Source organism: Lissotriton vulgaris, chromosome 11, assembly GCF_964263255.1.
Source record: "Lissotriton vulgaris chromosome 11, aLisVul1.2, whole genome shotgun sequence".
Lineage (NCBI taxonomy): Eukaryota > Metazoa > Chordata > Amphibia > Caudata > Salamandridae > Lissotriton > Lissotriton vulgaris.
Genome location: NC_141699.1, coordinates 818,522,519 through 818,549,758, shown reverse-complemented (window position 1 = coordinate 818,549,758; position 27,240 = coordinate 818,522,519).

Below are 27,240 nucleotides of genomic sequence, written 5' to 3'. Positions count from 1 at the left end.
CTTGACTATATATGCTAGGGCTCTCAGTATAGCCAGGAGGAGTGCAACAGAATCTAAAACCTCTGCCAGATAGTGTAAAATTGAACAAGTACTTGCTATCTGGATGTATTGGGATGCTGATGAAGGCATTTTTCAGATAAATGACCGAAAAGAATTTAGCAGAGGAAGAAATCATCTCTAGAAGAGCAGTAATGTCAGGGACCACCGGGAACTGAGGAACCACTATCTTATTAATGTCGAGCAAGTCAATCAATAAACGATAAACATCAGGTTGATCATCAGAGGAGCCCCAGGGTGTCCTCTTAAGAATGGGAAGAATAGGGCTATTGCACACATTTGCATTCATCTCTTCAACAACTCCTGACTGAATCAAGTCTTGTATAATTTCCTGTAATGCTCATTCCCTTGCTTGTGGTAATTTGTACTGATGAATACGGGGCACAATGGCATTGTCTTTAAACTTAATAGAAACTGGGGATATCTGTAATAGTCATACATCCGTGTCAACCGTTACCCACAACATGGGCAGAACAACCTTTAAATTTAGCAGGGAGGGGCGCATCTTTGGACTGACACTGCTTAGTGCTAACAACATTTGGACCCGATGTAATGTAAACACCTTCGGGGAACAAAAAATGGTAGCATTTTTTTGCAAAGTTTTATATAGCGCTGGCTAGACCCGGAGGTATCAGAGCACTTTAGATGAGGATGAGTGAGTTACCGGTTACATAGTTATAACAGTTTGATCAAAGAAACAGAGGGAGGAGGAGGAAGAGGGGGAGTGAAGGAGACATGAACGGGGAGACGAGGAAGACAATGCCAGATGGCCGGCTGGGTAGGTGATGGTCAAGGGGCCAGACTCCTCTATAGCTGCATAGGACAGCTCCACTGGGCATTGGCCAAGGTTGCTCAGGCTTCGTGGTAGGTATCTACATCAGTTGAATCATAGAGTTACAGGATACATAGATACATCAGTTAGAATCCAGACAATCACAGAGGAGGGAGGAGGGGGAGGGAAGGGGACTGAACGGGGAGACGAGGAAAACAATGTCAGATGTCAGGCTGGGTAGGTGAGGGCCAAGGGGTCAGACTTCTCTATAGCTGCATAGGACAGCTCCACCGGGCTTCGGCCAAGGTTGCTTGGGCTTCACGGTGGATATCTACATCAGTTAAATCAGCGAGCTACAGGATACATAGTTACATCAGTTAGAATCCAGAAAATCACAGAGGAGGGAGGAGGGGGAGGAGGTCAAACAGGAGACGAGTAAAACAATGTCAGATGTCGGGCTGGGTAGGTGACGGCCAAGGGGCCAGACTCCTTTATAGCTGCATAGGACAGCTCCACCGGGCGTCGGCCAAGGTTGCTCATGCGCCGCAGTAGGTATCTACATTAGTTGAATCAGTGAGTTACAGGATACATAGAAACATCAGTTAGAATCCAGACAATCACAGAATAGGGAGGAGGGAGAGGGAAGGCGACCGAATGGGGAGACGAGGAAAACAATGTCAGATGTCCGGCTGGGTAGGTGATGGCTAAGGGGGAGAACAAGGGCCAAACTCCTCTATAGCTGCATAGGACAGCTCCACCGAGCATCAGCCAAGGTTGCTCATGCTCCGCTGTAGGTATCCACATCAGTTGAAACAGGGAGTTACTAGATACATAGTTACAACAGTTAGCATCAAGAGAATCAGAGCGGAGGGGGAGGGAAGGAGACCAAACAGGGAGACGCGGAAAACAAAGTCGATTTTCGGCTGGGTAGGTGATGGCCGAGGGGCCAGATTCCTCCATAGCTGCATACGACAGCTCCACCGGGCATCCGCCAAGGTTGTTCGGGCTCCGCGGTAGGTATCTACATCCGTTAAATCCGCAGATAAGTACAAAACAGTATCCGTTTCTTCCCATGGGGCGTCGTCCAAGATCAAACTCATTAGAGGACGCAAGGAGAGATCGAAGGAGGTGGAAAAGGAAATGGCTACCTGGAACAGGGTGATATAGAATAGTCTTGCTCAGGGGGGGCAGGTACAACCACAAGGCACCAGGCACACAGGAGGCAGATGGGATGCTGTGCAAGCCGAATGGGATCCTGCTGACACATTGCATCAAATGCTGCTAGAAAGATCATGTCAGATAAGGTATGACCTCAACATGTGCTGTCACCGGTGGAGCTTTAATGCATGTGTTGTGAGCTCTGGGGCCATACCCCACCGTCCCTCTGTTCCCCTTATTTGTGTGTAGCTTTTGTTATTTTACCCTTAGGGAGAGGATTGAACTGCCCTTGTTTTTCCTTCCTGGCCCCAGTCTTATAGTTGCTCCATCCCTCTTTATTATCTACCTCACACGCCGTCTCTGGCACTTGTGGGGTTATTGAAGCCTGTGATTGTCTCAACGGCTGCCATTTTGAAGTCAGGCAGGTCACTTGGGGGCTTTCTTATTCATTCAGATGCCGCTATGGAACTCTGGTCCTGTTGTCCCCTATGCCCTCAGTGCCAATGCTCGCTCCGGTGTCTCAGCTTACCGGTTGGCTCTGGCGGCCCCAAAGCTCCCCTCTGTTTTTGTGCTCCGCTCTACAACGCTCCGCCCACCAGGCACTCTGCTCATTTTTGTGAGCCGATTCCTCCTCGCTAACTCATAGAAAAATTGGCCCCTTGTTGGGGGATTGCTGCCGTTGCCGTGCTGTGGACACAATCAGGTTATTTCCTGCAGCTTCTCTGCGGCTCTGGTGGCTGCAGGCCACGTACCGCCCACTGGCACCCCTCCCCCTCAAGCCGCACTTGCAACTCAGTGGCAGTGTTGGAAAACAAGTGACATAATGCGCAGTAATCTCCCGGGGAGGGTCAGCCGTCAAGTCGAGTGTGGTCCGAGTGTAGGGGAAGTTTCTAGATGGGAAAAGACGGCCTGAGGCACTTCTTTTGGCCTTGGGAGCGTTCTCAAAGCTCCCTGTGCACCGGGTGCCATCTTAGCATCTTCATTGTCACGGAGACTCACAGCTTTTTCCTCAGCAAAGCCAGAATGGAGAAAGGCGATATTGATCTTCAAATGATCAGCCTGCCACCCGGTAGCTGAATCATTGTTCCAGGAGGGATACCAGTGCGGCGGGATGCCGATCCGGAGGCTGGTAAGATGGTTTACCGAGGAGCATCAGCTTCAAGCAGCAATGATGAAGTTGGCTCCTCCCTGATCAAATACCTTTTAGGGATGCCATAGTTAACATTACATAACCCTCGTGATCATGGACTAGTTAGTTCAAGTGAGTATTTTGGCAAATGTGTGTATAGCAATATTCCATGATTGTTAGGACCCTCCCTGCATATTTCACATTCTTTGGCCGAAAAAGAGTGGTGGGCCAGAAATATAGCTGTCCTCCTCAGATGTGTTTACTGAGGAGAGGTATGCCATACTATCAAGCTAGCTTGGCTGATGACGGCTGATTAGCCAGAAAGCGGTCCCAGGATGCTTGTTTTCGGTCCAGGGAAGACATTGCTTGGCAGTTGGGGCTGGACTGTTCCCGTGAGGCACAGGGTCAGACTGATTTGCATATGGCCATGTCTGAACTGGGGTGGTGGCGTGAGCTAAAAAATGATGATGGATTAAACATCAAATTTTCTCCCCAATTAGATGTCAACAAAAATGGAGAATCCACATGAAAAGGACCTACAGTCAGTGTAAGAGGTTTGGAAATTGGGTTTACAACAGATACACCAGAAATTCCTACCGAAACATTATTATGGCCAGACAGAGCTGCCCCAGGGACCAGTGAATGAGAAATATAGCTATTCATTGCACAAGTATCTACCAAAAAATCCTTAGCTGAGTCATGCAAATCTGCAGTAGCATAAGGACTGCGCAGATACAGGTATCTGAACTAGTCCCTCACTCTGCCCCTGGCTGTCCTAGCTGTGAGACATCCCTGTCACCTCGTCCATGTTATAATCATCGTGATAACACTGTCTGCCTCTACTGTCATCGAAGTAGTTACTGTCTGGATGGTCCTTTGAGGCTGCGCCATGTTGAGCTCTGTCCTGTCCACCAGCTCCACGACCCCGTCCACGAGAACACCGTCCTCTAGGGGCTGCGACTTTCTGCAACAACACTAAACATTCACTACGCCAATGTCCCTCCTCTTTACAATATGCACACTGATTCTGCCCTACAGGCGGAGTATTCCGGCTGTAGTACACGGAAGCTGCCGGTCTCAACCACCACACCATCTACCATTCCCCCTAGAAGCCTGCTGCAACAACACCTTTGTCTTCAATTCCTTATGTTTTTTCTCCACCTTCTCCTTCTCTGCATTCTCCCTATGCTCATAATACTGCACCATACTCAATATCACAGAAGGGGAGGAGGTAGTCTCTCTCCGAGGCCTGTAACTTAGTCACAATCTCAGGAAGCAGGTTCGTAACATTTCAATTAATGAACAATCGGACTCCTCCATCCAGACAAATCCTGTCTACTAAAATCCCAAAACTCCACTTCAAACCGAGTGGAAAAATCAGACACACTCTCATCTTTCTTCTGACGACATGCCGTTAACTTGTCCCAATTCACCCTTTTCGGTGGAATAAGAGAGTGCATGTACGTAAGTATTCGACTAGGCAAAGCTAGTATCTCAGCCTTAGGCTTTTCCCCAGGCTTCCTCTCCTGGTCCCAAGTTTTAATCTGATCCCAGGTACCATCTAATTCCACAACGTGATCCTGTGTGTGCACCTGCCTCCAAATTTCAATGGGCACCAATAAACCAAAGAACATCTCAATATCCGCAAGAGTCATTACTGTCGAAGAAGCTGCCTCCGTCAATTCCTTATAATATGCAGTAGGATTTTTCCTAGGGTCAGGTAACTGAGTCTTAAGAGTCAAAACCTCACTCCTTTTCCCCAGAGTGTAGACCCATCGTTTTTGGAAACGAGCCGCTACTTTCTGTCGAATAACAGTATTCTGCTGATCCCGTAGCTCTGGTAGTTTAGGCTGATATATGGAGTGAACTTTCCTCATCAGGAACTGGGAAACTGTTTTCGGGCTCTTGTCAAGCAGTGTACTTCGATAAGCAACCAGTGTTGTGACGTTATTAAAACCTCTGCAGGTACCATACCAGCAGCATATACCTGATCCCTAATATCATATATCATTTGGGGTGCTACATAATTGAAACACTGTTCCCACAGTCCAATCAAAGTAGCCGACATGTGCTTAAGGGCATGCTGCTGCACAAATGGCTCATAATCTTTCATCACATTCCACAAATCCTCCACACTGTAAATGCGGTTACGAGCCCACTGAGGGGCCTGATTGGCTACCACCTTTTTCTCTTCATCTCCAACATCAGATCATATCAATATCCACCCCAGTCGCTCCCTAGTAGTAGCCCAGTCTCCGTCCCCTAGTCCACGTACAGGCATTCCACTGCTCAGTAACATCGGGGGATGAAGGAAGAGTAGCAACAGAAGTAGCAGGCACCAATGTTGTTGCCGGCTGCATCGTAGGTTTGAGGGTTAGCGAGAGAAATGCTGAAACAGTAGGCGTAGCAGGGACTCTGGCAGTTATCGTAGACAAAGTCAAAGAAAGGGCAGGAGGCACTGTGGCCGAAACAGCTTGATCAATAGCAGAAGAAACAGAAACAACAGGGACAGGAGGAACAGATGACTGAAGCGAAGGTATGGCAGGGTATATTTTCTGTGGGCGTATGGAGGTGGAGGTCGAGTATCTAACAATTCCTTTGCAAATATGTCATTTTCCCCTCGAGCAACATAACTCTTTTCACATTGTAATAAAAACTTCCTATCAGCACCCTCTATTCCTTTTTCTATTTTCTCTCTATCATGCGCTACAGCTTTCTGAGTCAATGTCTGCATTCTCCCCTTCCAAGCCTCTTTCTCTGCTTTCATTCATCTCTGTTTAGCCTCTTTTTGCCATGTTCTGAGGGAATCAAACATTGACTGCCTACTCCTTGTCGCAAACAATTTCTCCTGTGGAAAATTAATTTTCTGCTCATCAAAACTGCCCGTTGATGGCCACTGCACCTTGGCATTGTCCCTCGTATATTAGTGCCGTAACGTACTAAACATAATAGGGCTAAGGCCATGTTTTACATACATGTCAAAATTTGGAGTGCCTTCCGGAGGCGCTGGCTGACTTTCTTCCAATCGAGCATCAGCAGAACAACGACAGCCCAAACAAAACACCTTACTAAAGCACAGCATTTTCAAAAGAAAACAAGTTTACTATTTATGCCGAGCAGATATTTGCAACTATCTCCACCAAATTCAGACCTCATCATATACAAATCAAAATGCTACCATGTTCATAAAGAACTCAAACAAATTAAAGCGCTTGCCCAAAGACAATCCGAGTTTATTATCCACTTCCGAATCTTTGGACCAAATTGTCAGATCCAAGGGATTCGCCATTCAGGACCCCAGTCGGGATGATCACTGGACATGGCACTGCCTGGTCAGACAGATGGGGCAGCTGCGGGTACAAGACTCTCTAATGAAGGGATTCCCGGTCTGCCCGTCCGACCCGATGTGGCCCGACGTGGCCCGACCTGCTCACCCATCTGCAGGCAAGGATCGGTCACCCTGATGGAGTCCCTGTTCAGGCACAAAATGAAAGAAGTGACCCGATTAGGGCCACCTGGGACACTCATGACAACTCTTAGCCTTCCTCACAAATGAAGAGTCGGTTAGACAGTAGAGAATACAAACCAAAGCTATTTATTGAAAATACACTCGAGTGGAGTCCAGTCTGACCAACCTCCTTAGATTGCTGCAGATGGACTAACTTCTACCAACAGGGTAACATGTAATGTACATTTTCAGAACCACTAAAGACACGTCCAGACTGGAAATTTCCAGTTGGTAGCTGGTGAACAATGGAGATACAAAAGGATGAGTTCCAATCCCAGGACTGAGTACATGTTATCTCATCATCAAGGTTACTCTTCCCGCACCCTGCCGCTCTAAGGGACAGAGCAGGCCTATCTAGTGAGATAGGTATGCGATGACCAAAACAGTCTATTCATTAACACAGCAAAGCTCAACCATGAAGAAATACAAGGAAAAATAATATAGCAGCTGCTTTCGCTGAGGCAGACATATGAATGAGACAGAAATGAGTTTCAACCATGGCTCAAAATGGCAGCTCAACTTAAAATGGTGCTGCAAATGCTAACTTTAAATAGAGCAATATGAATACATAACATTTACATTTCAACAATGGGTTAACCCAGGGTAAACCACAGGATCTGGGTATAATATAATACAAGTAACGAAATGGTCCTGATGACAATGCTTATTAATCAAGGAAGGTAAACCAATATTGAAAACCATTTCTATGATTAAACAAATTGATCCTTCTGTGAGAGAGACACCAGAGAGAAAACAAAACACTCTTTAAAGGATACAAATTTGCATTTTATATTTTCACGATAAATCAATAATGTATACATACATTTAGAGAAAATATGTGTACAGTTGCTCGGAAAAATTGCATAGAGAAGTGTTTGTAGTGGTGCTCGTGTGCAAAGTGATATAGGAAGAAGAAACCATCAGAGAAAAAACAATGTTATAATTCTTTAAAAGAACATAGGCTGGCATGGCCTGAAATAAAGGCTAGTGTAGTGGGCCTGTTTGAGAGAATTGTTTGAATCCATACTATGAGATCGGTAGTCAAAGTCTGAACACACCATCCAAAAGGGGCTAGAAGGTCAATCCAGGCCAAAAATGTAAATGTCAACGTTTTGATCAGACTGCTGCATGGATAGTAAATTAAGACCTTACAATGAGGGTCTTCATCAGGGCAATAACAAAAGAAGGAATAAGGCAACTGTGGCTGTGTAACAAGGTGGGCTGCACAATGGGGCCCCAAACTCAATGTGTCCATACTCAAGCGGGGCCAAAATATCCTCCATTCCAAAAGATTCCACCATGAGCAGTGAATCTCACACAGCTGTGGTGTGGTCCACAAATAATTCAAGATCCAGTTTATAGCATTTCCAAATTGCAAGTGGAGAGATTCAGAGATTTAAAAAACTGTCTAATCAACCACAGTTTCATTGAACAAAGAGAACCTCATGGGCGAGTGAATCGCTGCGGTTCTCTTAAACGGGCAGCATCTGCTCGCAACACATCTCCTGGCTGTGCAACCCAACTTTTTACACAACCACAGGCTGTCTTACTCCCTCTCCTTCACAATAGAATGTGGAGGAGAGGGGTGCATTAATTTATTACTATGTTCTGTAGAAGTTAATGTATTCTTCATTTGCTTCCCAGTTATCCACTTATAAGTAAAGCAGAAGAATTGCAATGCCTGACCAGAGACAAAAAAGAAAGAAACAGAGGAAACTATACTACCTGCTTAAAACTGAGAGTGAAAAAGAATAAGGTGGAGAATATGCAGAGCAAAAAAGAGTACCTGGTAAGAGTACTAACGAGTTTCTGATTTTTTTTTAATAAAATGTAGAATATGGGAAAAGGGTCATGTAAAAACCATCCAACAGCAAGTAGTACATGAATTTGAAAGTAGGCACTGGGTGTGAAAAGAAGGGAATACCCATGTGTTTGTGATCCCCAAAGTGAACAGTGCAAAGATCGCTGGCTCGCAGTGGCTGTCAAGTGGTGTTGATTACATGTTGCAGTTATCAATTTCCAAACATCTCTTGAGAAAATCCTGTTCTGTCTTCAGTGATGGCCCATTTGGAGCTGGATCAGCGCATCATGCTCATGTCCAACAGCAGAGCCCCCCTCCATCCCTCAAGTTACTGATTTGTTAACATGTTTGTAAGTTGAAGACACTAGTGTGGTATATAATTATTATCAAAAAAACAGGGAGTTTGACATGGAGACAGAAACAGCTTAAGGAGATATGAGCTAAAATGTTTTGAACTAGAGTAATACAGAATTTGCTGCAAAAAAGTATGAGAAGTGCTGCACTTAAGCAAAAATAGCATATTGAGAGTGTAGTTGACGAAGCATTTGAAGTGAAGAGGAAACTATTTATCTTGATATTGAACAGAATTAGGACACTAGACAAAACAGTAATATCTATAAAGAAAAACCCCTAAAAAAGGCTTATTAATAAACTAAGTTTTGCAAGATTTTTAATTGAAGTACACGTCTAGTACATAGCCTTTATTTAATCAAGAAAGCTACTCACAAGCAAGCACATAGTGCAAGCAATTGATACAACTGGTCATTGTTAAGTGGTTAAAGATGGTACTCCTATTGCAAAAGAGTAGATGGTTCCTTGGAATATGGAGGAAGCGATAGCTGAAGAGGTACAAGGAAGACGTAGACTCCTTGTAATATGGAGGAAGTGATAGCTGAAGAGGTACAAGGAAGACGTAGACAGGCCTCTGCACACACATGGAACTGTATCAGTATTTGCAGTGTTTAGTCAGGAATATATAGATACATTGAAAACTGTCCTACGTAAAGCTCCATACAAAAGTGTGAAGCAGAAAATTGGAATTTTGCAAGGATTAGATCCATGCAAACTGAGACAGTATACTAATTTACAGGGACATTCACTGGCATGTCTACCAAAGAAAATGTGCAGAGCACCATTCATCACTTCAGAATGCTAGCTGTTCATCATTCTAAAATGTGAAAATTAGATAGGAGACTTTACTTAGTGAATTCTCCTGCCTTAAGTTAGTAGAGATAATAGAGCTATTTTGCATGGTACACTAGCAGAGGTAGAAAATGTTTTTGAAGATGTTCAATTTAGATTATTTGCGCCTGAAGGGGAGTCTAGGGAAATAAAGAGTTGGTTACTGGGGGGTGGGGGTGTGTGGGGGGGGGAGGAACAGGACACAGATATTAGTACTGATAACTTTGTACAGGGGATTACAACATTTAACACAATATCTTCATAGAAACCAAACTGTATTTGAATTTGTTGTCAACACACTAACTACAAAAGCCAAACTCACAATGTGGTTGTATTCTCAAAAAACGGAGCAGGAGAACAGAGATGAGTGGCAAGAAGTTGCTGAATATTTATTTGAAGAGGAATGGTTTGATTTGCGAATACGTCAAATGATATGTAACTATTGTTATGATAAGTTAGAGAAAAATAAAAGCCAGTCATAGCAATACAGAACAGGTTAGAATTGGTGCCAATTTGAAAAGACCCTCAATAAGTAAATATATATGAATCAATTCTCATACAACGCATACACCTTTTTCAAGCAATAGTTTGTAGGGAATCAAAAACTGGGAACCTACCACCAGCAGAGCTACAGAGAGGCCTTAAAGGAAGAATTGTCTATTAACCTAACCTTTAGATTTTTAATGGAATATTGAAGCTGTGGTTGTAAAGAGATATATTGATGAACCACTTATCATTCTTGTAAATGGTCGCCTACCAAAAACAAAGAAATCTGGCAAGAGCTACCAGATGTTAAAAAGGTACAAAAAGGCTACATTATACCTAAAAGGATATAATATTTATTTCAAAAATGTTGATGTTGGAGATGTAAGCTCTATGGTTGATGAAGCGCTACTACCATCAAACGGATATATTGAAAAGGTGGATAGATTCAAAACAAAAGAAATATATAACAACTTTAGTATCCACCCACCCCATTCCAAAGGAGGTTTTAGCGATGCTACTGATCTCTTTCAAATGAAACAAGCAAAAGGTGCTCCAAAGAGTGTGTGTGAAAAATGTTTAGGGGCTCGCTGTTTTCCACGCCTATTTCCCAGTGGAGTAGATGGACGGTATGATGACCGCACTGTAAAAATATGAGCAGCAGGGTTCAGGTCTAGTAGACTGTATTCAGAGTACCCTAGATTTTACCAGTCTATTCCATACATATTCCATCTATTATTTGAGAGTGACTTGTCTGGACTATCCTATGCTGTAAAACACATTCTGAAGACAGGATCTAATCTACCAAAAATCTCTTCAAGAGAATTTGTTGACGAAGTTCAAGGTATGAATGATAAGTTGAAATGTAATTTGGTAAAGTGGATGGCAAGTCAACGTGGTACCAACCAGTATTGGTATCATCGTCATAGAGAACTTAAATGTATGTGCATCTCCTTGGTTTCTGACACTCGGTTGTGCAGAGTATGTCTTGGATGATTAACTTTACTTTTTAAGAGAAGCGAATTCAAACATCAAGGATATCAATATGAAAAGAGCAGGGGAACTTTGCTCTTTAGATCCTGCTAATGTTTGTAGATATTTTAACCACAGGTTTCAAGCCATGCTGTTTTTCATCAGCAACAAATTAAATCCTCCTGGTGAAATTACTGGTTTCTTTTGGCCTAAAGAGTACCACGCAAAAGGTGCTCCTCATACTCACATGCTGTTATGGATAAAAGATGCACCAAAATTTGGAACAGACAGTGGGGGGAAGACTGTACTCTCTTTAACCCTTTCGCTGCTATGCCTCCCCGTGCTAAGCCTTTTTTTGGCTATTTGGGGTAGTTCATGCTTTGGCCCCCTTAACGTTTTGTCCACATAAGGCATCCACATCAAATTTGTGTCCTTTTCTTCCAACATCATGGGTATTTTAAAAATACTCAGGCTTTGTGGATTCCCCTGGAAGGGACCCAGAAATTAGCCAAAATACAGCTAAATTGTGGGTTTTTGTGGAAAAATTGGGAACAAGTGCTGCAGAAGAAAGCATCTGTTTTCTCCCTGCAAATTGTATCAGCATAGGGTGTGTGATCATGAAATAACCATATTCCCAGCTTTCATGGACAGACAGACTTTTGTCAGAAAACCTAAATGTTCTACACAGTTTTGGCATTTTACTAGGACATAGCCTATTTTTGCTACGTTTTGTGCTGACAGAATTTTGAAAGCAATATACTGCTACATACACTGGGCCCTTCTGGTTGTGAGGATATATAGGACTTGTAGGTTCACCAAGAACATGAGGAACTCAGTGCCAATAGCTGAGCTGTGTCTTGCGATGGTTTTTCATTATGTACCTGGGTATATAGCAATTCAATTGGCAGAATATAAAAAGTGAAAAATAGGTATCAAGGACACCTATGTATTTCAAAAATGGGAACAAATTATAGAGTTTACAAGCAGTAGTTATTTGACATCTCCGAAATTGTGGGTTCCCTTACTAGCTTGTGAATTATAGGACATTTTTCAAAGTGACTTCTTTTTCACACATTGTCTTACATTTGGAAAGTTCTGGAATCTGCGTGGATCCACAAACTTCCACCCACCCTGCATTTTCCAAAGTCTCTACATAAAAATGGTACCACACTTGTGTAGGTAGGCCTAGTACCCGCTTAGGAAACGGTCCAAAATGCAATGTGGACACACCACATTTTTACAGTGAAAACTGATCCTTTTTATGCAAAGTGCCTAGCTGTGGATTTTGAACCCTAGCTCAGCCGACACCTAGGGAAACCTAGCAAAACCTATACAGTTTTGAAAACATAAACCCTTTAATACTAGGGGAAAATAAAGTCATGCGGATGCTGACATCATTACCCCAAAATACGCCATTGGTTCCTGTGTCCTATGACATCGGTATAAAACGATTGGAACATTTAGCTACTTAAGACCTCTACTTTATTGGGTCAGAATATGGACTATTGAAGAGCTAAAACAATATAGACAGGGCTTGGAAGAGTTATTTGAGTTTGATGATCAATGCACATTCCCTTGGCTTAACCATGTATTAAATTGGTTCTCCAAGCTATGTCTGAATAGGTTAAGGAGATAAAATCTGTTTATTGGAATTCCATATTGAATAAGGTCACACTTCATTGCACATTGGGGACACTTACTACACAATTTTTATCTTTTAAACGGATACCTAGCTTTGAACCCTTTTTGGATGAAGTTAGACCTCAACAAGCATAAACCCTCTATCTGAAATTCCGATATGCGATACTTCAGATTAACTCATTTACAGCCAAGTGGTCTTCGAAACACTTATCAGGAGGGGAATCAAAATAAACCCTATGCTTGCTGGACACAGCGGAAGATATTGCATATGCCAACCCGAGAAGGAAGTGGATAAAGCCATTAAGCTTGATGAAAAGGAAATCATGTAGGCTCCAAGAATACTAAAGTCAGATAGCTCAAGACTTATTTTATTCGGTGTTAGCAGATTTTTACTTGCAGTGAGTTATTTACAGAAAAGGAGAGGGTTAAAATGTTAATGTTTGTACATTACATGCCGCTTTATTTATTGAATTTTAATATTGTCTGCAATTTAATCTGATATGTCTGGTATTGTACTATTTCAACAAAACTAAACTGTTTGACTGACTCATTCTAGTATGCACTTTGCACTTTACATAGGCCAACGCAAATGTTCTTAGTGATGGTAGCCCCCTTGCTAAAACCCTACTTTGTTACTCTGGGAACTTATTCTGTATTTTATCTCTCGTATATATTATGTTTTACATTGTTCATGCAATATCTGTGCTGAAGGCAAAACATCTATTGCTAAATATCTTATGGTTCCATGAACCGAAATAAAGATATATTGAATTGAAAACTAGACACCCAGTGGAATCCGGTATGGGGTGACTTTTGTGTGGCTCCCACCAGGTTCTGTTACCCAGAATCCCTTGCAAACCTCAAACTTTGGGAGACGGTTTTGGCTGAGAAAGATGGCGGCCGGCTAGAAGGTCCGGTCGGGAGCTCTGTGCTCGCTGACAGGCTTTAGACCTAATCTCACCACAGCATATCACCGCAGCCGCTATGATGCCGTAGCGATATTACAGCAGAAAAGAAAGGAAACCCTACCGTCTGAGGTTACGTGAGGCTCCAAGAGGGTGTGGGACGAACCGCCATTCCACCAGCACCAGATCGTCGGCCTCACCGCCAGATCACGCGTCGGGGGATGCAAGACTCTCCCCCCTACCCACAAGGACACAAGGGCTCCAGCAACTGCGGGAGGACTATAGTTTTTCCAGGGGTCTGGGCAGCGGCTTCAGACGTTCACAGGGAATGTGGGACAGCGTTCGGGAAAGTTAGCTTCCTCTTCCGGGGCAAGAGCGGCGGCAGCAGCGGGGAGTGTATCGGCGGCCACACCATTTTTCCAGCACTTCGAGACCAAGACTGCGACCGGGGCACAAGGGGCAGTGCTGCCGGTCCCGAATTCAGTTACACACGCGAAAGAGTTGTAACCCCCGTAAACAGCAGTATTAAAAGTAGCACCGCAAAACAGGTACCAGAGAAGCGATTTGAGCCCTCCAACATCGCTGCCGGTCCCGAATTAAATTACACACGGAAGAGAGTTGTAAGTCCCATAAACTGCAGCATTAAAAATAGCACCGCAATACAAGCATCAGAGAAGAGTTTTGAGCCCTCCAGCAGAGACTGTACATCTACGAGGGGCTGGTGTGGAGAACCAAATACGGGAGGGAGAGAGTTAGAGCAGAAAACAAAACCGACAGACGACGATCAGTGGAATACCCGGAGGAATAAAAACAACCCTGAGCCCATGAGCAAAGTACGAGGGGAAAGGAAAGGGCAGGGGGTTACAGCACTAGATCTGATCAAGGGGTGTGAGGGGGATAATTCAGGAGCCCCACCAAGAAAAGAAGGAGGAAAGGGGAGCACAAAGGGTGCTAGAGGCTTATGTGCTAAGGGCACTGAGTTTGTAAAGGGGGTGGTCTCAGTGGTAGAAGGCTTAGCAAGCACTACCTCAGGAGAAAAAGGGGGTTTTCAGCCCAGAGTAGAGCTTGAAGAAGAACTTGAGACAAGATCTAGTTACTGCCTCAGAAATAGGCAACTCCCCAAACAAATCTTCTTCCCCCCCCAAACAAGTGATACTACCAGTAAGCACCAAAAGAAGAACGAGAGGCACAGCTTACCGGAATAGACAATCTAAACCCAGATCAGAAAAAGTAGGGGTGTTAACAGTACAAAAAGTGAAAGTCACCCCCTCCCTGAGATCCTACTTTAAAGTTCAGCAACCAAACCCCCAGGTTTTATCGGGTATCCCTAGGAGTGTCCCTGGGAGTAGCCTGCAGCCGCGAAGGGAGGAACCAAGTAACAACGCTCAGAGCATGAGTACGGAAGATAACACTCATACTGACCCTCGAATGGAGGCACTAAAAGCTTCAGCACTGTTAGACACAGACGATCTTGAGGCAGACAATTTAGGTCTCCCTCCTCCTCCCTCCTTTCTAGAACAAACTGGAAAGCTCATGGAAAGCTTCATGGAAAAGGTGTTGGGTGAGATGATAGAAAAGTTCTCAGTGTCCGAAACAAACCAAGCTAAGATCCAGGAGGTATGTGAGACCCTTGAACAAAAGATGAACGCACTGGGCAAAAGTGTGTCGGCAGTCGAGGCGGTAGTTGAGACTCTAAGCAAAAAGGTGGATACCAACCAGAAGGAGATCAGAAAGCTGAGAGACTCCGACAGAAGCATAAAAGAAAAACTTAATCATTAGAAAACCAAGCAAGGAAAAATAACCTGAGGATTTTAAATGTACCAGAAAATCTCGAAGGGGCTGACATCAAGAAATTCACCATCTCACTACTGGAGGAATACTTCCCCTGGACTAAAGAGGCGAATCTGGCTGACGACATACAAAGGGTACACCGAGACCCTTTTGGGAAGATGGGAAGAGTAAAGAGAGAAGGACACCAAGGAAGATCTTAATCAACTTTAAAACATATACACTAAAGGAAAAACTCCTAAGTGAGGGTCTAAAGAGTAGCTCCCTAATCAAAGACAATTGGACCTTTAGGATACGCTCTGACATGTCAAAAGCCACCCAGGACAGACAGTGGGAACTGGGCCAATTCATGCAAGAGATAAAATCCCTTGGAGCCACAGTTCAGATAAGATTCCCAGCTGCTCTGAGAATCATGTGGCGAAATAAAATGTATAATATCAGGGAACCCAGCGAGGTAGAGACTTTCCTAGAACAAATGAAGGAGCAGCTGCGGACTGCAACAGTAAATTAAAACAGGAGAAAATATGCAAACAACATGTAAATAAGGCGAGGCATGGAGCTCAAAAGGGCGAATAATGCTGCCCAAAAAAGAAGAGTGGAGGCTTCCTCGGGGTGGGAAACAATGTACACAACAAACTACAAAAACGAACAAAAAAGAATGCACGGGTGGGGAGCAAACTAGGGAAAAAATAGAAAAAATATCCTCAGTATCTAAAGTTAAATTTAAAGTACAAGGAGTATCCGGGGAATGTAAAAAAATAAACAAATTTTAATACCCATAAAAGGAAAAATCCGGATGGCAACAATTAAAGAATTTAAAATTTTATCATGGAACGTTAATGGGCTTAGAACAGTCAGCAGACGGAGAAGGATTTTCGAATATCTAAAAGAAGTGGAAAATGAAGTGATCATTCTACAAGAAACACACCTCCTGAAATCAGAATGGGAGCAAATAGTGAAAAGCCTCAGATGGGTGGACTCCTACGTATGTACCAATCAAGACTGCAATGTCAAGGGCATCGCAATAATCTTTAAAAAATCACTTAATGTAAAAATTGAACACAAGGTAGTGGACAGCAAAGGAAGATGGGCTCTTGCCAGGGTAAGAATTCACAACAATATCTTTACCATAGCAGGATACTACGGGCCAAACACCGATGACCCAAATCCCCTCCAAGGCCTATACACAGAACTATTATCAAAACCGCCCCAATAATATTGGGGGGTGATTACAACATTATCCTGGACCGTAAAGTGGATAGATCACTTCCTGGGAGACTCCCCAATTTACCCAGGATGAGAGAATTGTTAAGTATTTATAAAAAAGACCTGGGTTTGATAGACATGTGGAAGGAGAAAGGCAACAAGGGGTCCCCGTTCACTCTTCATAACAAAAAATTGGGTCACAGATCCAGAATTGATTACTTCCCGATAAGCAAAAACTTGCATAGAAATGTTAAAAGCATAGACCACTTACCAGCACATCTGTCAGATCACTCGGCGGTACAACACACCCTACAAACTATAATCAATAAAACTCAACTCAGGTGGACAGTTGATCGCACTTTACTACTAGACCTCAAGGTACGAGAGGAGCTAGGCATAGCCTCAGCTAACTTTTTTGAAGATAATCGAGTAGGCACACCAGACCAAATTACTTGGGACACTTACAAGGCAGTTATTAGAGGGAAACTAATTAGTATGGGTGCCCACAGAGCAAAACTCGCTAAAATTGAGATTGGAGATTTGGAAAAAAACATAAACTTATTTGATGCAAAGATAACGGCAGAAAACGATACAGGTAAAAAAAATACAATGGCGGAGGAAAGGCGAGAATTAAGAGAAAAGCTGGAGGACTACCTAGAAAACAGAGTAAAGATGAAGTGGGAAGCCAGTAGCCTCGCCATTCACGAGTATGGAGAGGGTTGCGGGAAACTACTGGCGTGGAAAGCAAAAACTGAACAAATCAGAAATAAAATAGCGAGTATTCAGCTTAACGATCAGAGCGGCTTAACCTCTGAAGAGTCGATAATAATGAAAGAATACGAAAACTTCTTCTCCAATTTATATAAAGGAGACTCCATCCTTCCAGAAGAACAAATTGGATTGTATCTGGATCCCTTAATACTATTCGGAAGAAGAAAAAGAGGAGCTAAATGCGGAAATAACGATTGAAGAAGTGAAAACAGCCCTAAAGGGGCTGAAAAGAGGGAAGGCGGCTGGCCCCGATGCTCTACCAAACGAACTTTATTCCGCTTTGAGTGAAATCCTGCCTCCACCATTAACAAGGCTTTTAAATACAATATTTAAGGAACAGAGTAAGATCCCCGACTCATGGAACGACGCAACAGTTAGTATCATTTTAAAACCAGGGAAAAACCCTGCAGTCTGTGAATCCTACAGACCCATTTCGTTGCTAAACTGCGACTATAAAATCTTTATGCAGATTATTGCAGGGAGACTGGCCAGGGTAATGCCAAATCTAATTCACCCGGACCAAAAGGGTTTTATAAGGGGAAGGCAAATTTACTAGATAACGCACAAGCTCTTTGCCGCGATAGATTTAGCGACTTGCGAAAAGATCCCCCTGACTATAATCACTTTCGATGCGGCTAAAGCATTCGACAGAGTCAACTGGTCCTTCCTAAATAAAGCCATTTCCAAATACAACCTCGGACAGTGCTTTATCCACCTGGTGTGTGAGATATACTTAAAACCAAGAGCAAAGATTCTAGTCAACGGAGGTCTCACTAACAATATTGACATACAGAGAGGAACGAGGCAGGGTTGCTCCCTGTCACCGTTGCTGTTCAATCTGTATATTGAACCACTGGCAAATACACTCAGGAGCAACGGGTCAATAACTCCTTTCAGATACCGCGAGTGGACCAAAAAGGTGGCATTATACGCGGACGATCTAATGATCTTTACGGATAATTACCTAAACTCATCCGCTGCAATTGATAACACAATTGCGGAATTTGGTAAAGTGTCTGGATATTTGACCAATGAAACTAAAACAGAATCTATGAGCTGGAACGTATATCAGAATATCCCATACTCCAAGGAAAAAATAAAATACCTGGGCATAACGCTGACAAAGGATCTGGAAAAAATACCTCAGATAAACCTCAGTAAGATTGCCACTGAGACCAAAAAAATCCTTAAAGTTTGGGATGGACTACCTCTAAGCTTCCTGGGAAGATCAAATATGATAAAAATGTCAATACTTCCCAAATTTACTTACCTGTTCAATGCTATACCTCTGGAATTCAAGAGAGAATCCTTGAAAAAGATCCAGGGAGAAATCGCGAGTTTCATTTGGGCATCCAAAGGGTCAAGGATTGCCTGGCACAAGTTAAGGAGGAAAAAAGAACAAGGGGGAATAGCAAGCCCGGATCTCATAGAATATTACAGGGCTTTTCAGTTTAAAAACGCGAGACCTTTACTAAAAAAATACAAGTTTTACCCCGATTTCCTTCAAACAATGACTAACAAAACTGACCATTTTTTATTCAAATTCAGCCACCCGAAATTTTTCAAGAAAATCAAATTAAAGATCCTAAATAACGTAGCAAAACTATGGTATCATGTCAGAAGCACCCTGAACATTCCCTATTATAGCTCCCATATGGGATTCTCTGCGGACACCAGAATGCTTAAAAGACTCCCTGGCACTACCAATAAAAGCGGCTGGAATCAACGAATGGGGTCAACTGATGACAGAAAACGCAATAGAATCATGGGAGTATTTAACAGAAATCACCAATGCATCAGTGTCAAAATTCAAATACTATCAACTCATTAGCTGGGCAAGCACACTAACGGATAAAAAAACGGTCAGAATAGAGCTGGAGAAAGAAATGATGAAATCAACCCCAGTTAAGAAGGAAATATCAAAGTGGTACTGGGCTCTAATTGTTGCAGGTGAAGAGAACTTCCTGATCCCAGAAACAGTATGGAAGAGTGACATAGCAGAGCCGGACCTTCAAGGTTTATGGCAGAGGTCATTAGAAAAATGCTGGTCAACCATCAAACCAGCTCGCCTAAAGAGAAACCACTTACTCACAATACATCGGGCATATTGGACCCCGAAAAGGCTATCAAAGTTTAAAGGAGCCAGTGTAAAGCACTGCCCTAAATGTGGGCTCAAAAAGGCGAACGACTTACACATGTTCCAAGGTTGCCCTCTCTTTGACTCCTTTTGGCAAGAAGTGGGTAAGACGATATGCCGGATACTGGGAAGACACCTAGAAGTAAGTACATCTTTAATTATTTTTGGGATTAACACCAAGGCTGAGTTAAGTAAAGAGAAGTTAACAAGAAAACAGGAAAACGTGTTGTTTGTATTAATATTACTTGCAAGAAGGGAGATATGCCTAAACTGGATTAAACCAGTACCACCAACACACGGGGAATGGCTAAACTCTATAATAAAAACACATAAATTGGACAGGAAAGGAAACCCTCTAAAAAATCAAACTTCTGGGGAATCTGGGAAAGTCACTATACACTTAACATGTAAGGGACGTAACAAACCCAAGTAAACACAACAAATCCTATGATTAAAGCGGTGACAATAATTCAGACGGGAATCATTCCCGCCGAGTAGCCAGAAAGGCTAGTTCTCCCCCCTGTTTTCAAAGAATTATTGATTATGGTAAAGGAGGCAGGAGTGCTAAGCCTGACTTATTTCCAACGAAGGGAAACTCTCTGTTGCCGGATCAATAAAGATGGGAGAGTGAAGGTACAAATTATGGAAGTCGCGGCCTCCCGTCATACTCCTTACACATTTCATCCGCAAAATGAGGATACATTTTTTTTTAAAAAACTCAAACTTTGTAAAAACAAAACACATTTTACTCACATTTTTGTGATGGAAAGTTCTGGAATCTGTGCGGGTCCCCATAATTCCACCCACCCCCCAAAGTCTCCCAATAAAAATGGTACCTCACTTGTGTGGGTAGGCCTAGTGCCCGCCGCAGGATACGGGCCAAAACGCAATGTGGACACACCACTTTTTTTACAGTGAACACTACCCCTTTTTTTTGCAAAGTGCCTAGAGTAGCGGTGGATTGTGAACCCTAGCTCTGCCGGAACCTATCGAAACCTTGCAAACGTATACATTTTTTCAAAACTAGACACTCAGGAAAATCCAGGATGCAGTCACTTGTGTGGCTCTAACCAGGTTCTGTTACCCAGAATCCCTTACAAACCTCACAATTCAATTCAATTCAGTTTATTAAAGTTTTGGAACTCCAATGAGGTCCACTTAAAAAGATACATACCAATTAATACATAAAGTGCAATAAAACCATGTGACAGCGCAATAATGACAAGGCGGTCCGAATAAAATTTTTCAACATATAGCAATTTCAAGAAGTAAAGTTTGGAATTTAGCAGCCAACAATGAGGAAACAGGGCGTATCCTAAATTGTGCAAACAACAATTAGAAAGCAACCAGGTTAACATATAGCGATTTCAAGGAGTAAAGTTTGGAATCAGCAGCCAACTATGAGGGAACAGGGCATATCCTGAATTGAGCAAATAACAATTAGAAAGCAACTGGATCATGTGCAAATTTACAATGAAAGTTAAAAATTAAATATGCAAAAGCCTTTAAAATGGCAGACAGAACAATGCGAAATACATTTGTAATTAAGAGAGGATACTACGACTACATAGTGGGGCAGCGGCTCAGAAATCATATCCCATTTGAAAAATATACAATTAAAATATGTACATAAATTCCTTGAAAAAGTTAAGCAATTTTACAAAAAGCGCTTCGTTTTTGGGACTAAAAAGAAAGTCACGATCTGAAGCTACATCCTTAATACCATTTTGTAAAAACATCGGCCTAAGCCAGCGACGACGATTAAAGGCCAGTGCTGGACAAATAAACAAAACATGATCCAGGTTCTGAATGCTCAGTTCACAAAAATTACAATTTTTTCCATTTTTCGAATTCTGGGACCAGTGTGCTGTTAAATCATTTAGAGGTAGGAGATTTAATCTAATAAAGAGAACCAGCGTCTTGTTCCATGATCTAAGTACCAAGGTAAATATTTCTGAGGAAGTCTCTGGGAAGTTGTCCTCGCTATTATCCTTAATCTCTCTTTAGTATTACAGAACTCAATATCTCAATTAAAACTGATCTTACCACTTAAATTTTTAACAAAGGATTTTAATTCTAATAGCAGAGGGAAAACACAGATTCTTCATGAACACAAACATTTTTAGTGCCAGAGAGAAATCTCGATATAAGGAGTATTTTCCCCCCATAGCACCAAAGATATCCTTACACATGTAAAATCTTAGTGATTAAAATTCACTATTTTTTAACTGGTATTTGTGAGAAAGTGCCGTCTTTCTTGCATGGTATGCCCCCACGTTTTGCTGAATTGCTGATGTGCTTTGGCTGAGTGTGCCCTGGGCTCCTGCCAATCAGGTGCCCAGGGCCTGTGTTCCTTCCCTAAAATGTGTTGAAGCTACAACCCAATTGGCATCTCTGGCCACATGTCAGCCCCTGGTAAATGGTGCCATGGGCATTCAGGGCATTGTGACCAGAGAAGACCCCTAAGGGCTGCAGCACTAATTGTGCCACCCTTAGGGGCCCTGTACCCTGACACACACACACTGCCTTTGCAGACTGAGTGTCCTGGTGCAGGACTAAACTAAGAGTCGACATGGCACACATCCCTGTGTGCCATGCCCACAAACCCACTGCCCTGGCATACATCAGTCACCCCTCTAGCTGGGTGCCCTATGCCAGTGGTGTGGGCACAGGTACATGAGCCCTGTTCCCCTACAGTACCCAGGGTCATTCATGGGCATTGTAAGTGCAGTGATGCCATTAAGAGTATATGGTGATGGGAGGTTGTCATTATGACCTCCACAGCACCATAATGGCTACACTGAAGACTGAAAAGTTTGATATCAAACTTCTCTGCACATTAAACCACCACAGATGCCAGTGTGGGATTTAATGTAAAATGCACTACAGATGGCATCTCAGAGATGCTCCGTGAAACCTAACTTACAATCCACGCCTTGTCTGAGAGGCTGCCTAGGCTGCAACACAGCAGAAATGTTGCTGGACCACTGGGTGGCGAGCCCCTGCTCTCCTGGGCCTGCAACAATGCTCATCCTGGGTGAGGTGCTAGGGCTCCTCCCCCAGGATGGGCAGGGGGGAGCTTCAAAGGCATACCGCCTTTGTGAGCTTCTCCAGGCCCCTTGCTGTACTCAGCAATTGGCCCCCACCAGTTCTGACCACCACTCTGGCGGGAAGACTGGCGGGAAACCCTATGTCAGGAAAGGTGTGTGCCAGCCTGTGCCAACTCCACCCCCCAGGTGGAGGAGGCGAGGTGAAGCACGACTCCAGACTACCGCCATCTTGAGGATGGGGAGCAAGCCCACTCACAGCTAGGCTCCTGCACCCCTCCCACAGGAGAGGAGCAGATTAGGGGGTGTACCCACCTAAGGACAGGGACCTATTGGTCCCTGCCCTCACCCTACCTGTAACACCCCTAAATTTAGTATTTAGGGGCACCCTGAACCTTCCTTCGTCAGATCCCAATTTCGAAACAAGAAAGAAGACCAAGAGGACGACACCACCTGACTTGGCCCCAGCCCTACCGGCCTGTTGATCCTTGAACCTGCTCTTGCTAAATCCCGGCCTCTCCTGCAGAAAGCAACCTTGAGAACCCCGGAGGATCTGCCTGCCTTGACCCTCTAACAGACTGGGACTCCCATGAGCAGTGGTTCTGCTCAAAAAGCAATACCCCTGGTGCCAGCAAGGAACCGCGAATCCAGCCCACTCTGCACCCGCCGAGCCCGGCCTGAGCCCAAGTGGATAAAGACCCTGAGGACGTCCCCCCCGGAGATTCTGACCTGGAATCCAATGTCCAAGGACCCTCCTCGACGACCCAGACGACGACTGCAGCCTCAGAACCAAGGACCCCCCCAACCGCGACCAGCAGGGGGTAAGATTTCTCGACGCCAAAAGACACCCCTGCACCCGGCACCCCCTGGTTCCTTGTGCCCAACTCCGGGGTGCCTACCTATCCTCCAAGATCCCAACTTATCCCTCGAAGTGTTGGTCGCTCCAGAAGATCCTCCATCCCCGAGCCGGCAGCCTTTGTTCACTTTTCAAGATCTCTATTGATTAACATTGAGCGCCCGACTGCTCAAAAGCACCGTGCACCCAGCCGCCCAAGTGCCTCTGGCAGTGCAACCTTTGCCCTATTCTACTTCTCCATTTGCCCTGAGCAAGTGACCAGGAGCCCAGCTCCCACAGGCGCGTGGCCTGCTAGCTAGCAGCCACTCTCATTGGATAAAATTGGGCCTAACTACCTCTGCACCTGGTCGCCCCTGTGCCGCTGAGGCTGTACCAACTGTACCTACCTGACCCTGGGAGACCCCTGAGTCTAAGCCCAGAACCTTAACTCTGCCAGTCGAGTACTTGCCTAAAAGCTGACAACTCTCTTTTCTTCCATAGGCTAACATTGGCTGGTTTCACTTAGAATTTTTTTTTTTAAGTGTGGAGTTTTGGAACTTTAAAATATTCACCTAAAATCAGCCGTACAATGAATTCCGATTTACTCACCTGTTATCAGGAGAGACCTCAGTGACACATCTTTTAGCCCAGCACAAACCCTGCAAAGTAATTTTTACCGTACTTACCAATAACCTGAATTTTCTTCTATAGGAAACCATTGACTGTTTTTCTGTGAATTTTCTTATGTCGATTTTCGCAAACTACAAATATTCTTTAAAAATCATACCAACTACCAAAATGTAATTACTTACCTGTCGTAGATAGAAGTCCCAGTGCTGAACCTAGGAGTCCAGTACTGGATTACAAAAGTAACGTGAACATACTTTACCTGCAAATTTAATTCCTTCCATAGGATAACATTGGTAATTTCAACTGAAAGAGTTTCTAAGTGTCAACTTTTAAAATACGATAATATTCCTTAAAAATCACTACTGTAACCAAAACACTTTTACTTAACTGTTTACAGGAAATGTCCCAGAACTGAATCTGAGATCCAGTCTTGTTTTTAGAAAAGTAATCTACAAAGTAATTAATTGCATTTAACTGAAAATTTCCTTTGAGCTCAATGTTGCATTGTGTTTGAAATTGTGTTGCCTATTGCAACAAACTGTAACTATTGCATTCAAAAAATCTAATGACTATTTGAAAAGTATTTAACTAAAGTAACTCATTCTGAGAAAGTATATTTTCACACCTTGTGGTTCTAAAATAAAATAACTATATCTTTTGATACAAAACAATTGGCCTAGAGCTCAGTTCTTGAGTGTGTGAGAACATTTGCTGACTGGGTGTGTACAACAAATGCTTTACACTATACTCTGATACTGCCTTACTGCTCGACCAAGCTACCACTATAGAGTAAGGTTATATCTAACTTTAGCCTCTGCCAAACCTTTGGGGACTGGGAAATCTATGTACACTGTACCTTACTTTGGTCCAGTATATATAGAGCCACTTTCTTACATTGGTGGATCAGCGGTGGGATACAAACTTGCATTTGTTAGACTACTTGGTTACCATCTGATCACACAACAGAACTCATAAATTGCCTTTAGAATTCTGAAATTGTTTTTTCCAAAACACAAAAAATCATGTTAGGGCCTCGCATAAGTCCCGGTGTGCCGTGCTGCTCTGCCATTTTGGGTGAGGAGATGGTCTAGATGTTGAAAACCTCGCACCAGCTCAGTGAAAAGGGGCTGGCGAGGAAGCCTTCTGGATACATGCTCGCAGCATGTCACTGACGCGATTACAGAGAGTGCTGTTGCAGGACGATGTGCGGCTTTAATCTATGTTTGTGTGTGATCCGAAGTGATTTTTTTAAAACTTGCTCACTAGTGTTTGTGCTTTCCTGTTCTACCCTATTTGCACCTATTTTTAGCCTTTTAATCTTGTGCAATTGCACTTTACATTGCCTGCTCTGTTAAACTCACCGTATTTGGGACTTAAAACCCACCAGTCCCTCCCGGGTCCACCAGTAGTCATTAGCGGGCTGCTTTTGTGGAGGGAGTCGAGACTGGTGGGGAGCCTCTTCCGGTGTGCCGTGCTCCTCTGCCATTTTGGGTGAGGAGACGGTCTAGTTGTTGAAAAGGCAGTTGTTGGAATAGCAGCAGATGCGCACAGCGGGTGCGCCGGCGGCATGCCAATGGCAAACCTGTCTGCGCCTGTCCGCGCCAGTTCGTGGCCAGACGCCAGACACGCTGCTGCCCCCATTAGAGACAGGCTTTCTTACACCAGCAATGACCTTCTCATAATCCGGAGCGCAGTGAGTAACTGTAGACAGTCTTGTGGGGATATAATTGGGGGCCCTTTTTGTTGTACCAAGTGCGGCTTTAGTACAGCACTTACCCCATCTCCTGGCTGCCTTCTTCGGCGTCCTAGCAAGCATATTAGCATCCTCAATTTGAGCTGTTGCTCCTTAGCTAAACACCATGCTGATGTCCTTGACCTACTAGAGGACACAACCCCTGATGTTCTCTTCCTCACAGAGACATGGCTCTCGGATGCCATGACTGCTGAGCCAGTTTTGCGCTTCCCTTAGGCTATTGCATCCTTACTTTGAACAGGGAGTCCAGAGGAGGGGGTATTGTGGTTATTGTTACCCCTGTACCTTTGTAAAACAGGCGGTATCAGGTTGTGAATGTGCACACTTTAAGATTGCCCTGAGCCCCAATTTCACGATGTCAGGTCTCCTGGTATATCGGCCCCCTGGTCCATCTAGAGACTTCAGGACCAAACTTGTAGAGACGGTCAGTGCACTAGTGGTTAACGTGGCTAACTTTACCGTTACCGGGGATTTGAATCTCCATTTGGATAATCACGAAGACACAGACATGGTTAACTTTGTAGCGGACCTAGCGGCTTGCTAGCTTGTGCAACTGGTATCAGGCCCTACGTGCATTGCCGGTCACCTCTTGGACCCAGTCTTCATGACCATACCCTCACTGACAGTGCACTAGCCCATCCCCATGGGATGGTCAGATCATTATCTTGTCCCCATGTCACTCCAGAGTCTATTCCCCTCTCAGAGTGAGGATCGGTTGACCTCGCTCAAACGCCCATGGCACAAATTGAACTGGGAAAAACTCGACCCTTGCCTCACGGCCACTTGCCCTAATCTACCGGTAGATACCAATGAGGCTTATAGGGTGTTCTCCGATTGGATTAGACAGTCATTAGATAGATTAATTCCAGAGAAATGGTCCTCCAATCGTAAATCCAAAACCAGACCATGGTACAAAGATGAGCTGGCAGAGACCCGCAAAAACTATAAAAGGTTGGAGCGCATGTGGAGACGAGATTTTGATACCTCCGCAAAGGCCATCTACCGGATGGCAATTAAGAAACACCACACGGCCATTCACTTGGGCTGTGCAACTTAGTTCGCCAAATAAATCTGTGAAAGTGACAACCCCTCAAAAATTGTGTTCTCACTACTGTCTAGCCTTCAAACCCAGCAGATCGCGGGCCCAACCATCAAGTCTAATGAGCCGTGTGAGGACCTGGCCACCTTCTTTGTCAGTAAGGTGAATATCATCTACAGGTCCTTCCCTTTGACTCTTAGCAACATACACATGTAATAGTATGTCCCAGTTCCGTCTCCCATCCATGTTTAGCTTTCATGGTATTATGTGTCCCTGCTCCTATGGAGCTTTGTTAATGCGGGACATATAAGTTTGTACAGTGGGAGCAATGTTGGTTGTTCTTGTGGAAATGCAAGGTTACTGCTTTGACAGCTTGTCACAAGCAAATATATAGGAATCTATCGATTGTGGTGGGAGGTGTGTCGC